Source organism: Dunckerocampus dactyliophorus, chromosome 2 (assembly GCF_027744805.1).
Source record: "Dunckerocampus dactyliophorus isolate RoL2022-P2 chromosome 2, RoL_Ddac_1.1, whole genome shotgun sequence".
NCBI classification, from domain to species: Eukaryota; Metazoa; Chordata; class Actinopteri; order Syngnathiformes; family Syngnathidae; genus Dunckerocampus; species Dunckerocampus dactyliophorus.
Genome location: NC_072820.1, coordinates 23,659,099 through 23,672,958, shown reverse-complemented (window position 1 = coordinate 23,672,958; position 13,860 = coordinate 23,659,099). Strand labels below are relative to the sequence as shown.

The following is a 13,860-nucleotide window of genomic DNA, read 5'->3' as shown; positions in this document are numbered from 1 at the left end:
CACAGAAATGCCCAAGGGTGAGTGGAACCCAGGTCTTCCCGATCTCCAGGCTGTTCCTGTGTTGGCCAGCATGCTAACCACTAGACCACCGTGCGGCCCCTTTTTTCTATCCTTTGTTAATCCAATAGATAAATGTTTTTTTTTTTAAAGGTATGACCATTTGCTTGTAGACTTGACATGACAAACGTCAAACATCATGTTCGCCAATCATTTGCTTGAAACAAATGGCTTGACCATGACAGGGAAGTCTATGGTTTAGCTATTGATATTTAATTTAACAAATGTGTTATTTTGACCTCTGAAGCCGTATAAAAGGACAATGTCACTTGAGTGGTGATGCTGGATGCATTACTGAGACTATTTGCAAATACTAAATGAAAATGACAGACAAAGACGACAACTGTGTTTCTTGATATTTTGTGAAAAAGCTGCCGCGACAACACTCACAACAGATGGGCAATTGATTTGTTAAGTACTGCTTTCATTGAAGTAATTAAGGCAGATGGCTACACACACTGTTTGCTTTCTTCCATTTAAATGGGAGTCCCTCAAGTGCTTGTACATTGGGGAATTTTAATCATTGCAAATATTCCAATATGGTTATTAAGATAATGTCTAAGATTCCTTAAATAAGTAGCATGGTTTCATCCCACGTTCCTCCTACAATTCTAAAAAGTAAGTGGGGAAAAGATCTGCTCACGTGCTTGTTTGTAAGCAGGCTTCAAAAACTGCATTAAACATAATGAAGTTGTGCCAAATGTGCGACAAGCTATTGCTTACAGGTGCATGACTGGATTTTTAATGTTAAGACCGATCAGGATTAAGCGGCATAGAAAACTGATGGAAGACCACTTGGCACCAATCATAAACTACTTGTATGCTGATCATCATCATCAAAAGGGCTGTGGTTATATGTTTGATCCTGAAAGAACAGCATATTAAGAAATATTAAGAAAATGATTCTGCAGCGTTGGCCACACAGTAACAGTCTGGAGATCGGGAAGACCTGGGCTCGATTCTCCCTTGGGCATTTCTGTGTGGAGTTTGCATGTTCTCCCCGTGCGTGTGTAGGTTTTCTCCAGGTACTCCGGTTTCCTCCCACATTCCAAAAACATGCATGTTAGGTTAATTGGAGGCTCTAAATGGTCCATAGGTATGAATGTGAGTGTGAATGGTTGTTTGTCTATATGTGCCCTGCGATTGGCTGGCGACGAGTCCAGGGTGTACCCCGCCTGTCGCCCAAAGTCAGCTGGGATGGGCTCCAGCATACCCCCGCGACCCTGGTGAGGAGAAGCGGCATAGAAAATGGATGGATGGATGGATGGATGATTCTGCAGCAAAATAGAAAGCGTCACAAATGATGCGCCGTCCAATGGTATCTTTGTTAGCTTGAAAGTTTTGATGTTGGAATGTTTTTTTTTATAATAAATACAAGAATTTTGGTGCAGAATAACACCACCAAGTGTGTAAATGATGAGAAACATTAACACATTATGTGCTAGTCAGTTCCTGCAGGATTTTTTTGTGATTGTTGAGGCCCAAAATGCATGATTTCATGGCAGCTTTTCAAAAATTGCAGCCGTTATTAAAGAAGCAATAGCGTTATCAATGTTTTAAGTGTGTTGCATGGTGTCCTAGTGGTTAGCATGTTGGCAGCACAGTCAGGAGAAATGGATTTGAATCTCTGTTGGGACATCTCTGAATGGAGTTTGCATGTCCTCCCCGTGCATGGGTACTCTGGCTTCCACCCAAAGCCTAAAAATGCTAGGTTAATTGGAGACTGTATTTTTTACATTTTTAATTTGTAAATTATTTTTGTATTAAAAAAAAAAAAAAAAAAAAAAAAAAAAATATATATATATATATATATATATATATATATATATATATATATATATATATATATTCATTTTTGAGAACAAAGGACATCAGGGTTTGAGAGGTCAGTCTTAGCTTGTCATGGGTTACGGATGAAAATGTAGCCTTTGTTAGGGATTGTAAAACTGTAATAAAAGCCTTTTTCTGGTGCTCAAGTCTGGTGCTTGTGTGTCTCACCGTACATTACAGTAACATTACTGGCACCGAGTGACCTGTGTAGAACACTACATATCATCACAACGTCTTTGGATGAGTCCTTTGAATGCCTTATTTGTACAGTATTTTACTTAATTTACCCACTTTTATGCTAGAAGATGCTTAACTTAGATGAAAAATCCATACAATTTGCATAATAATAGTCCATATTTAAACCCAAACCATAGCATGGTTTATTAATATATTTTTGAAGTGATAGAGTGAAGCCGTGGAATTCCAAATCAACATGGTGAAGGATTATTGTACACACCTAAACTTTTCTTCTACTCTGACACAGTGGCCCCCTGTGGATGATTTATGAACACATTTTAGGGATTATTCTATAGATACACAGTATATGAATTATTTCCAATTATAGGTCATGTGTTCCTGTCAGGACACTGTATTGCATGCTTAGTGTATGTCCGCTGTATGTCATAAATCAATGATGCGGGAATGTGCTTGTCCTTTCATGCACAGTGCTGTCAAGGTGATAGGATACGCTCACAGCTGGTACGTGCAAAAAAGAGGGAAGTGAAAGAAATGAGCAGAAAGAAATGAAAACGTGTGAAAAAGAAGTGATGCATGGCAGGCGGAAAAGGTGGCGATTGGAGCGGGAAGGTTGGGATCAACAGGCATGTTTGCAATATTAGAACAAAAGTAGGAAGCGGGAATAATACAATGACGAGTGAAAACAGGCCAGTATGTGAGTGTTGCAGACTGAGTTACCCCGGGGCTTCCTCTAAACTCACGTTTCCCCAGAGAAGCAATTAACAAAGAAATTATGGCGGAACAATTCACCCTGAGGCTCTGCTTGTCTCCTGTGCCACTTAAACGTGCTAATCACTTCTTCCATTATAGTGCAGCACATGTGAGACAGATAGGGAATCCAAAAAAACAACTGGATAAACAAAACACTGAGGTGAGAAACGGCAACAAGTAGTAGGATTGTGTTTTGCGCTGATGGGATGGAGTTCTAATGAAGAGTCATTCATGTGGTTTTAGGCTGCAAGTAAACACGTTCTGACACTGTAAAATCTTCATGCACATTAACACAAAGACACAAACACTTTTTTTCCTCATTCAAATTTGACTATGACTACCCCGATACTTTTTATCCACACTGTGTACAAACATTAAGGCTATAGCAGGTGTGGTGGCAAACTGAAGGATGCGGGGCCATTTTAACAAACTTTGTACATTAAAGATGTAATAAAATTATTAGATTTATTAGACCACCCGTCATAAAAAGGACAAAAATCATATTTTTAATATTATATATTAATATTTCAAAAGTATTATAAAAGTAAAGTGTTTTTTATTGGGCAAATAACTGAAATGTTTTTTTTTTTACATATCATAACCTAGGGAGCCCCATAGGGGACATGGAGAAAAAACAATGTTCCAATGTTTCAAAAAAATGAAAATATATACAAAAAAAATAAAGGAACTTTTGCGAGAGCTCGCAAAAGTTTTGCATTACCTCGCCAAACTGTTTTGTGGTTCTACACCTTACAGAAGTGAATTTATTAACAACCTAATAAAAATTGCCCTAAATTATGTAAAAGTCCATTTTCACACACTTGTTGCTTTGTATATATATATTTGTAGCCAATGATGTCATCTATCACCTTTCAGAACAGCCAATAGCTGCTTGTCTTATTGAGGAGTTGTCAACATTGATGCCAACCGCCATAATACAGAAGAAGAAGACATTTGTAGACGATCCCTGCACTCCGGTCTCGCTGCAGGCTTCTCATAGAAATCAACATAAGTCAGACTGCACAGAAGACGGCTTGTTTTGATGAAAACTGGGTTGTGGCTGTTTGTCTGTGTTGCCACGGTTGGAAAGAGGTATGGTCTGCTGCGTTACAACCATTCACTAGGGAGTTATTGATCCTGGAAGTTTGAATATGTGAATCTGTTTCTAACTTTACCGCAGTCTCTTTTGCGTTATCTCGCAAACAGTTTTGAGAGGAAACGCAAAACAGTTTTGCGTTCTCTCTGAAAGTTTTGCGTTATCTTGCAAAAGTTTTGCAAAAAACAGTACAAAAAAGGCTAAAGAAGATATTATTGTCACCTTTGTGCATTGTGGTGCCGTGGCGGCGACCAGAAGATGCGAGAGATGAGGACCCAAAAGTAGGTAAAAGTATATTTTAATAATATTTGCTGCAGTGCACCGGCAGGATAGCAACAAAGCGCAGTAACATAGACAATGAATGAATGGATGAATGAATGAATGGATGATGTTCCAACAATGGATTAAGCATGCGCCTGAACTAAATAGAATTGTAACTGATGGCCTATTATTAATTTAAAAAATATGCATATTTAAGCAAAGGTGACTTACTTTTTTTGCCAAAATTGAGCATTTTCAAGCATAAAAATTGTTACATTAACTAAAATGCAAATATAAAGTATTCATAAGACATTCAAACTGTGGAATGTAGTATTCTACACTGGTCACTAGGTGTCAGTAATGTTACTGTAATCTTCTTCACAATAATATACAACAACATGGGCTACTGGGACGTTAACCAGCAACAGTAGAACTAAAACTTAACTCTGTCACTTCCTGTCCGCCACCACTCATCTCTCCAAGCAACACAAGCCCAACTTTTATTTATGTATTAAATGGCTTACTTTTCCCTCCGCCAAGCGCAGCGCAAATGCAGCGTGGTGGTTATGCTTTTGACTGCTTGTGTTCAAAATAACTTGAAAAGTTTTAATGGATTTGGATGACATTTTCAGGTATTGTCGGATATGGGATATGGAAAAACTGATTCACTTTTGGGGGTGATCCAAAATACAAAATTTCCCCAAAATTCACCCTTGTCCCTAAAACTACCAGCTACTACAAGTACTACCTCATTTCTTAACAAATTCAAGCCATTCCAACAGCATTGTTAACATGCTAACATTAGCATAATAGCGTTTTTAGCTATTTTCAAGGGTAGACGCTTATATAAAGACTTAGCACTATCATGCTAGATGTTAGCATGCTCACCAACAGACCACAGTATGTGAGGCTCCGTCACTGTGTGTCTGACATGGTACTCTGCAGCACAGGTGCCCCTCAGGGTACGGTGCTCTCCCCTTTCCTCTTCACCCTCTACACCTCGGACTTCACACACAACTCCACACAGTGTCACATCCAGAAGTTCTCCGATGACACAGCCATCGTTGGTTGTGTTTCGGAGGGGAATGATCTGGAATACAGGACGGTCATCAGGGACTTTGTCAGCTGGAGTGAGCTTAACCAGCTGCAACTCAACACCAGCAAGACAAAGGAGATGATCATTAACTTCCAGAGGAAAACATCCCACTTCACACCGGTGAACATCCAGGGAGCGGACATAGAGTTGGTAGACAGCTACAAATTCCTGGGTGTTCACCTTAACAACAAACTGGACTGGTCCGTCAACACCCACGCCCTCTACAAGAAGGGCCAGAGTCGCCTCCACCTGCTGAGGAGACTGAGGTCCTTTGGTGTGTGCAGGACTCTTTTACGGACCTTTTATGACTCTGTGGTGGCCTCAGCCATCTTCTATGCTGTGGGCTGCTGGAGAGGGGGCAGCACGGACAGGGACAGGAGCAGGATCAATAGGCTGATCAGGAGGGCGAGCTCTGTCCTGGACGGTCCTCTGGACTCCGTGGAGGAAGTGGGGGAAAGAAGGATGTTGGCTAAGCTGACATCCATCATGAACAACACCTCTCACCCGCTTCATGACACTGTTGTTTCCCTGGGCAGCTCCTTCAGCAGCAGACTGTTACACCCACGGTGTAAGAAGGAGAGGTTCCGCAGGTCCTTCATACCGACCGCTATCAGGCTCTACAACACCTGAACCATTTTGTATTTCACTATGTCTATGCATTGCATGCATTGTCTATGACTATGCATTCTTTACTTGTGTACATACTTGTGTATCTTGCTTGCTGCTGTAACAGATGAATTTCCCTGCTGTGGGATTAATAAAGTACTACTACTACTACTACTACTAATGTTAGCACGTTAGCATTGCAAAAATGCCAACATTTACCAAGTAGCATTTTTACCCATTTGCATAGCAAGACACTTACCATTACTATTCTAGGAGTTAGCATGCTAACATTAGCATGTTAGCATTGCCAGCATGCTAACGTTAGAGATAAAATAAATGTACGACTAATATTTATGGTGTAAATCACAATGTGGTGGGAACTATGGCGCTTAGCGGAGGTCAGCGCTGTCCGAGTACTTTTCTAGTCCGTTATTGTGTCTACTATATTGGCTAATATGAGTGTAAAGGTAACTATAGAGGTATTATTTCATGTCTAGACTGATCTAATAATGTTTTAAAAAAAACTGTATTTAAGGTCGTAAAAAGGTTTTTTATATACATGTGACCCGAGTGAGGACAAGCGGCATAGAAAATGGATGCATGATCAATGCTGTCAATGTTGGTCAGCTGTGGTGTAAACTTTCTTCTCATCACTTTTTTTTATTGTAATGTTCTGATACAGGCAGTCTTTAATTTTATTTTTAGTATATGCCGTGGGCTACAAATGGCCCCCGGGCCACACTTTGGACACCCCTATGCTGTATGTATTCCTAAAAGGATTTTTCAGTTTGGCACCTGCAGTTGGCTACAAAGGCGTACCAATTTCCCACACGGTGCACATTAAAAGAGAGGGACAGGAAAGGTTTATGGCGTCACGCATTTGCTCGGTAAACAAATACAGTGTAGTCCAGCCTTTGGCTAGTACCAAGGAGAATCCAGAACTTGAAAAGCCTCTTCCTGCCTGACCTAATGTCAGTGGTACTCGTAGATTCTTTACTACCCTGAAGGCTTTTGGTTTGTATAGACGTATAGACGCTTTCTGCTGAGGGCTTTCTCCTCAACATAAAATAATATTTGTGCATCTGTCACATGCAGACGCTATCAGCTTACTCGATAAAGTGTCAAGACAAGTATCTCAAGTACACCACAATCACAACAGGGTGTCACAAATGTCATCACATTTCACTGCAACCCAGCAGCAGCAGATTCATCCTCAGCTTCATACCCAAACAAATATTGGTTTCTTGCACAATTCAATCAAGTGCAATTAACAGTGGTGCTAAACAAAGAGCTAAAAATAAAAGCGCTCACTCCTGATTTGGTAGTGAAGTAGTTTGCAGCACTTCCTGGCCCCATTCCCACCTGTCTTGACAAAACTAATAAGCGAGGAAACTTACAAGATGACACCCCTGCTGAGGATGACGGCTTGCTATTTTCAGGCTGAATTTGATTTTCAAGGGGAAAGCTGCACCCAACGTCTGTCAAAGAAATATTGCATTTAAGAGACTGTATTGATTATGTTGTCAATATTCCTTTCTTAAGCCAAGCTACCTACAAGATACCTTTAGTTGTATCAGGCATTGAAATGAGCTAGAAACTGAAGAAACAAGGGTGGTCTCATCATTTTTTTCATGACTGTATATACTGTATAATGGGTGTAACGGTACACTAAAATGTCATTTCGGTTCGGTTCAGTTTCTTGAAGTGCTCGGTTCGGTTAATATTTGGCACAAAAAAGGCAGCAAAAAAGACTTAAAATGCTTTCATAAAAAAAAAAAAAAATTAAATAGAACTTTTTTTAAATTACTGTACTTGAGTTTTTTTTTAAATAGAATAATAATAATAAAATAAACTGTTGCATTCAAGCATTGTGGCCAAATGTAATAGACAGTTACAATTCAATAGCTCTCTGTTGCACGTGAAGTCCAACCATCTGTCGTAAGTGAAATAGCAGAAGCGTGATAGTTCGTTAACGACATCACTTTTGGCTTTTTCATAAAGTGCTGGTATAATTTTCTGGCTAAAGTGAGGATGTGATGGTATTTCGTAGCGAGGTTCAATAAATTTAATCATATACAGTCATGGAAAAAATGATTGGACCACCCTTCTTTCTTCAGTTTATTGATCCATTTTAATGCCTGGTACAACTAAAGGTACATTTGTTTGGACAAATATAATGATGATAACAAATATAACTCGTAAGAGTTTAATGTAAGAGCTGATATCTAGCAACTTCCATGGTTTTCTTGATAATAACCAAAATTGCTTAAGTTCTTACACGAATGGCTGCCAAAAAATGTAACTCTTATGAGCTATATTTATTGTCATTGTTATATTTGTCCAAACAAAGGTACTTTTAGTTGTATCAGGCATTAAAATAAACAAGAAACCAAAGAAACAAGGGTGGTCTAATCATTTTTTCCATGATTGTACTTAAAGCCAGCGCTCTCAACAAGTGAATATGGACGTAATGTCGTGGTTATAAAAACTCCAATATCATGTGTTACTAATTTGGCCTGGTCACAGTTGCTTGCTAGGGGTTGTTTATATGCTGAAGTTATCGGTGTTTGCACTAAGCTGGTTTTCTTTCTTGTAGATGTAACATTCACTCCCGGATGATGCCGTTTTAAGTGTGCTAACATGTTAGACGTGTTTCCTGCAGCATACCCGATATCGGAACAATGTCGACACACAACGTTGGATTTATCCACTTGCCTTTGTACATCCATAATTTCAACAGAATTTTCAAACAGGAGACCGTAGTGAGATTGGAGGGTCTTCCAGCTCAGGCTTCTCGCTTGCATTTGCCATGATGCCATTTCTCACGCCTGCAAGCTACTAGCGCCCCCCCCCCTCAGTCAGTACTGTAGTGTACTAGTGAACTAATCCTGATTATTCAGTTTTTTTTTTGTTTTATTAAGTATTGTATATTTAGAATGTATCACGGGCCAATAAGAAATAGCCACAAGCCTCAAATGGCCCCCAGGCACACCCATGTCATACATGAAACACAACTAAACATACATCATAACCTACGTAATATCACAAAGCTCCCACCTTGGAAACCTTGAAATGCAATTCTGATATCTAGGTAATTGTATTTCTCCACATCATGCTTGGCTCAGCCGGGGATGGACCAGTTAGGGCTCCATGGTGACCCATGGCGTTTTTTGACGAAAATGGTCATTTCCAAACAAGCGGCGACACAAGCCTTGCCTCTCCCCTCCTCATGCATCCATCCTCGTTATAAAAACCCCTCACACCCTGACAGGAGTCCACTGCCGAAAGCAGTCACTATTAGTACGAACTCTTCAATCCCAGACGATCGATGCTGTCACTTACCAAACGAGTCCCACCACTGATTAGAGCTGCTCTCAATTACAGTGCTGGAGGTGCAAAGGGAGGGAGGAAGGAGGCGGCGAGGGATGAACACGTAAATGGACCAGAGACTCTTGGCAGGAATAATAGGGCTCGGGAGGAAATACCTTAATTGCTTCAAACTGATGCTTGAAATGTTTTTTTTTCTGCATCATATTCAGCAAAGCAAAGAATAATATGAAATAAGCACACTAACTCTTAATTTAGTCACTTCATCTTTTCTGCCTGGCGTTTCCTGTCCTCTGCTCTGTTTGCACGCAACTTGATCTGATCAGTGATGTCCTAGATCAGGGGTCACCAACCTGTCGATTGCGATCTACTAGTCGATCGTTGAGTCTTTGCCGGGCGATTTTGTGTGCCTAAGCACACAAAAGTAGTTACTGCACGTTCATATGGCTCAAAATCTGCCTTTGCTACCTCAAAATGAAGGCACAAATACAGTATAACTCCATAGACATGTACCTCCAAAAACACCTAAGAGCTGCGGCTCGATAGGGCTGATTATTGTAACGCATTGACCAGTCTCTATCTCCTCAACCCGCTCCCGCTCGCTCGCCCACGTCACTGAGCCAATAAGCCGAGTTGTAGTTTGCTCATAGAGCACATAGATGCATTCATCCAACCATCCATCATTTTTCTATGCCGCTTCTCCTCAATAGGGTTGCGAGGGTATGCTTGAGCCTATCCAAGCTGACTTCGGGCGACAGGCGGGGTACACCCTGGACTAGTCGGAAGACGCATTCAAATACGTTGATATGTAGTATTCTACAATGGTCACTAGGTGTCAGTAATATTACCAAATATTACCAGCATGTGAGCTTTCCCACAAGGGAAAATAACATCCTGGACCAAGTCTACTGCAACATGAAAGGTGCTTTGAAGGCTGTTCCAAGACCCCACTTTGGAAAGGCTGACCACATCTCTATATTCCTTTATCCAACATACAGACAACTTCTTAAAAAAGCTCCCCCTGTACGTACAGCAGTTAAAGTATGGAATGAAGAAACTGATCAAGTACTTCAGGACTGCTTTGGCTGCACAAACTGGGATGTGTTTAAAACTGCAGCGGGGAGGGAAGATTGTACTGTTGATTTGGATGAATATGCTTCTGCTGTTACTGGCTACATTAGCACATGTATAGAGACTGTTACCACCACCAAGTATTACAGAAAATACCCTAACCAAAAACAGTGGATGAACTGTGATGTAAGGGCTAAGCTACGTGCTCGTTCGACTGCATTTGTCATGGGCACCGCTGATGACTACAAAAAGGCCAGATATGACCTGAGGAGGTCCATACGAGAGGCCAAAAGACAGTACAGACAGAAGCTGGAGGGCTACTATTCCACCTCAGACCCTCGGCGCATGTGGGCGGGGCTCCAGCACATCACAGACTATCGACAGCAGAGTAGCGTAGCCACGTCCAGCCAAACCACACTTCCAGATGAGCTGAATGAGTTCTATGCCCGCTTTGACACCCAAACTCCTGATGAGCAGAGAGGGTGGCTGAACCTGGGGAGCACACAGGACTCACCTCTCATGGTGACATCAGCTGATGTGCGCAGGGTTCTAAACAAAACAAACCCACGAAAAGCAGCAGGGCCAGACAACATCTCAGGACGTGCACTTCGGGTTTGCTCATCAGAGCTAGCTGATGTGCTTGCTGACATATTTAACCTGTCGCTTGCACAAGCATCTGTACCGACCTGCTTTAAGTCCACCACCATAGTGCCCGTACCCAAGAAGAGCAACGTGACCTGCTTGAATGACTATCGCCCTATAGCACTCACTCCTATTGTTATGAAGTGCTTTGAAAGCTTAGTCATGACCCACATCAAAAAGAGCATCCCGGCGGCAACCGTGGACCCTCTACAGTTTGCATATCGCCAGAACCGGTCCACGGATGATGCAGTCAACACTGCCATCCACACAGCCCTTTCTCACCTACAGGGCCAGGACACATACGTCAGAATGCTATTTATAGACTATAGCTCTGCTTTTAATACAGTCAGCCCCCACAAACTCACAAATAAGCTCCTCACACTTGGCCTGTCTCCCTCCCTCTGTAACTGGGTGTTTAACTTTCTCACAGGCAGGCCCCTACACGCTCTTCACCTACGATTGCGTGGCCTCCCAGAACAACACCAGCATCATTAAATTTGCAGATGACACTACAGTCATCGGACTGATCACTGGTGGTGTTGAAACATCATACAGAAGAGAGGTGGCGGACCTCATAGCTTGGTGTCGTGATAACAATCTCCTTCTCAATACAGATAAGACTAAAGAGATGATCATCGACCCAAGAACAAGGGAAAAGGAGCCGCATAGACCCCTGTTTATTGATGAGACTGAGGTGGAGAGGGTGAAAACCTTCAAGTTCCTTGGCACACACATCAGCGAGGACCTCACCTGGTCTCACAACACCCAACAAATTCTGAAGAAGTCCCAAAGGAGACTGTACTTCCTGAGAAGACTGAGGAAATTTGGCATGTCCACCACAATCCTGAGTTGCTTCTACAGATGCACTATCGAAAGTGTCCTTACCGCCTCCATCACTGTTTGGTACGGTAACTGTACAACACGTGATAGGAAGGCACTCCAGCGGGTGATCAAGACCTCACAGAACATTGTTGGGGCAGCCCTCCCCTCACTGCAAGACATTTATAAATCTAGAGTCCTACGCAGAACACACAACCTCATCAAGGACAGCACACATCCACAACACTCATTATTCACACTCCTACCGTCAGGCAGACGCTACAGGAGTTTGAAGTCCAGGACCACAAGGCTGGCAAACAGCTTTTACCCACAGGCCATCAGGCTCCTCAACGAAGCACTCGCACACGCCGCACGCAACACACGCACACACTCATAGCACTTTATTTATTTATTTATTTGTATTATTTACTTGTATTAATGTCTCTTCTGTTGTTGTTGCTTAATTTATTGGTATATATGTTTATGTGTTTATGTTTCTTATGTTCTTATTCTTTCATTTGTTTTCTTTCTTTTCTTGGGAGAATGAACAGAATAAGATTTTCATTGCATAGTATAACTGCTGTTGTACTATGCACATGACAATAAAACTCTCTTGAATCTTGAATCTTGAATCTAATGTTACATTGATGAGATTGATGAGCCATCACAGGAAATACTGTACAGAAACTGCAAATAAAAAGGAAAAAAAACAACAAGGAACTCTTCCAGTGCTAACATGTGTGAGTCTGTATTATTGTTTTATTAACTGTATGTCTTATTTTCTCTTATTATGCCAACTATATTGAGTAATAGGAGTTTAAAGGTGAGTGTAAACTATGAAAATATTCCATTTATATAAATGAATAATCCTGCTTTGTGGAAATTCAGTCAAGATTTCAGTCACAAACAAGAGATTACTATACATCCTACTTTCCTTCCATACTCTTTCTTGTTTCTTGTTTTTGTATGTTCAGTGTTTTTTTTTCACCCTTCGTTACAGGTAGGTTTTGGATGTTACATTTGACAATTGTTTCTCCGGAATCTTCCTGGACTGCCTTGTTGCTCCATACTTAGTAAGTATTGTATTGTAAGCTATACTTTCTGCTCAAGTTTAGCCAACTTTATTTGAAACAATTGAAATAAAATACACAATAATATATGGAATAATGTACACAGTATAATATTCCAGTAATCCAAAAGCAATTATCAGCACACACACATATACAGACACATACATACATGCTGCACATGTCCGCCCCAAATATAACTGTAGAGAAGTGATCACAGTCAGCTATCTCCCCCCCAAACCTAGTGGAAACACTCATACATGTTCAACGATAAGACCTTTCTTTGCCGAAAGCTTGTTGTGGAATGAAAGACATAACCCAGATTCATATCCTCATCTCCTTACATTGAAAATCCTTCTATATTCATATGCTACACATAATCAACATGAATATTTAATAATAAAAAAAGAACACTGCACAGCTGGTAAGAGAGGCTATAAGATACTTCTGCGGTGTTTGACCCAGCAGGAGTCTGTTTAATGTAGTTTCGTGCTTTTACTCCACTAATATGATTGTTTGATGATGCGTTTTTTGTTTAATCGGGATCCATTCGTTTATACACACCATGTCAGACAAAAGTGAAAAACAGGCTGCATTGTAATTCATAACTTGTTAAGTCACACTGTCAGCAAAGCATTTACTCTAGCTTTTCTCTCAAAATGTGAAATTGAAGGCTGGTGTAAATGTGACTCACATTCAAACCAATTGTCAGAGATATTCAATCAATAAATAGCACTGAATGCCAATGCTCAGTTTCAGATTGGTATGATTGTTTTTTCCTGTGCTGACTGTATTTACAGTGGATGTGAAAACAACATAAAAAACCGCAAGCTGTTGATGAGCTGTAAAGAAAGAGCCTAAAGAGCAACAACCTGCAGAGGGCAGGAGTGAATGTATCACTATCTACTCTTCATAAAAGGCTTCATGAACAAAAGTACAATGACTACACCAGATGAGGCAAACCACCCATGAGCAAGATTATTTCCCAGCTCCCCACACAAGAGCAAAACACGAGTGCGTTAGGTGGTGGGTCCTATCCA

At 40.9% G+C, this 13,860-nt stretch overlaps 1 protein-coding gene across 4 annotated transcripts in view; it reads right to left on the bottom strand.

The window, feature by feature from the left end:
- astn1 (astrotactin 1) overlaps positions 1 to 13,860 on the bottom strand; it is a 368,837-nt gene that overhangs the window by 88,643 nt on the left and 266,334 nt on the right. The window lies entirely within an intron of this gene.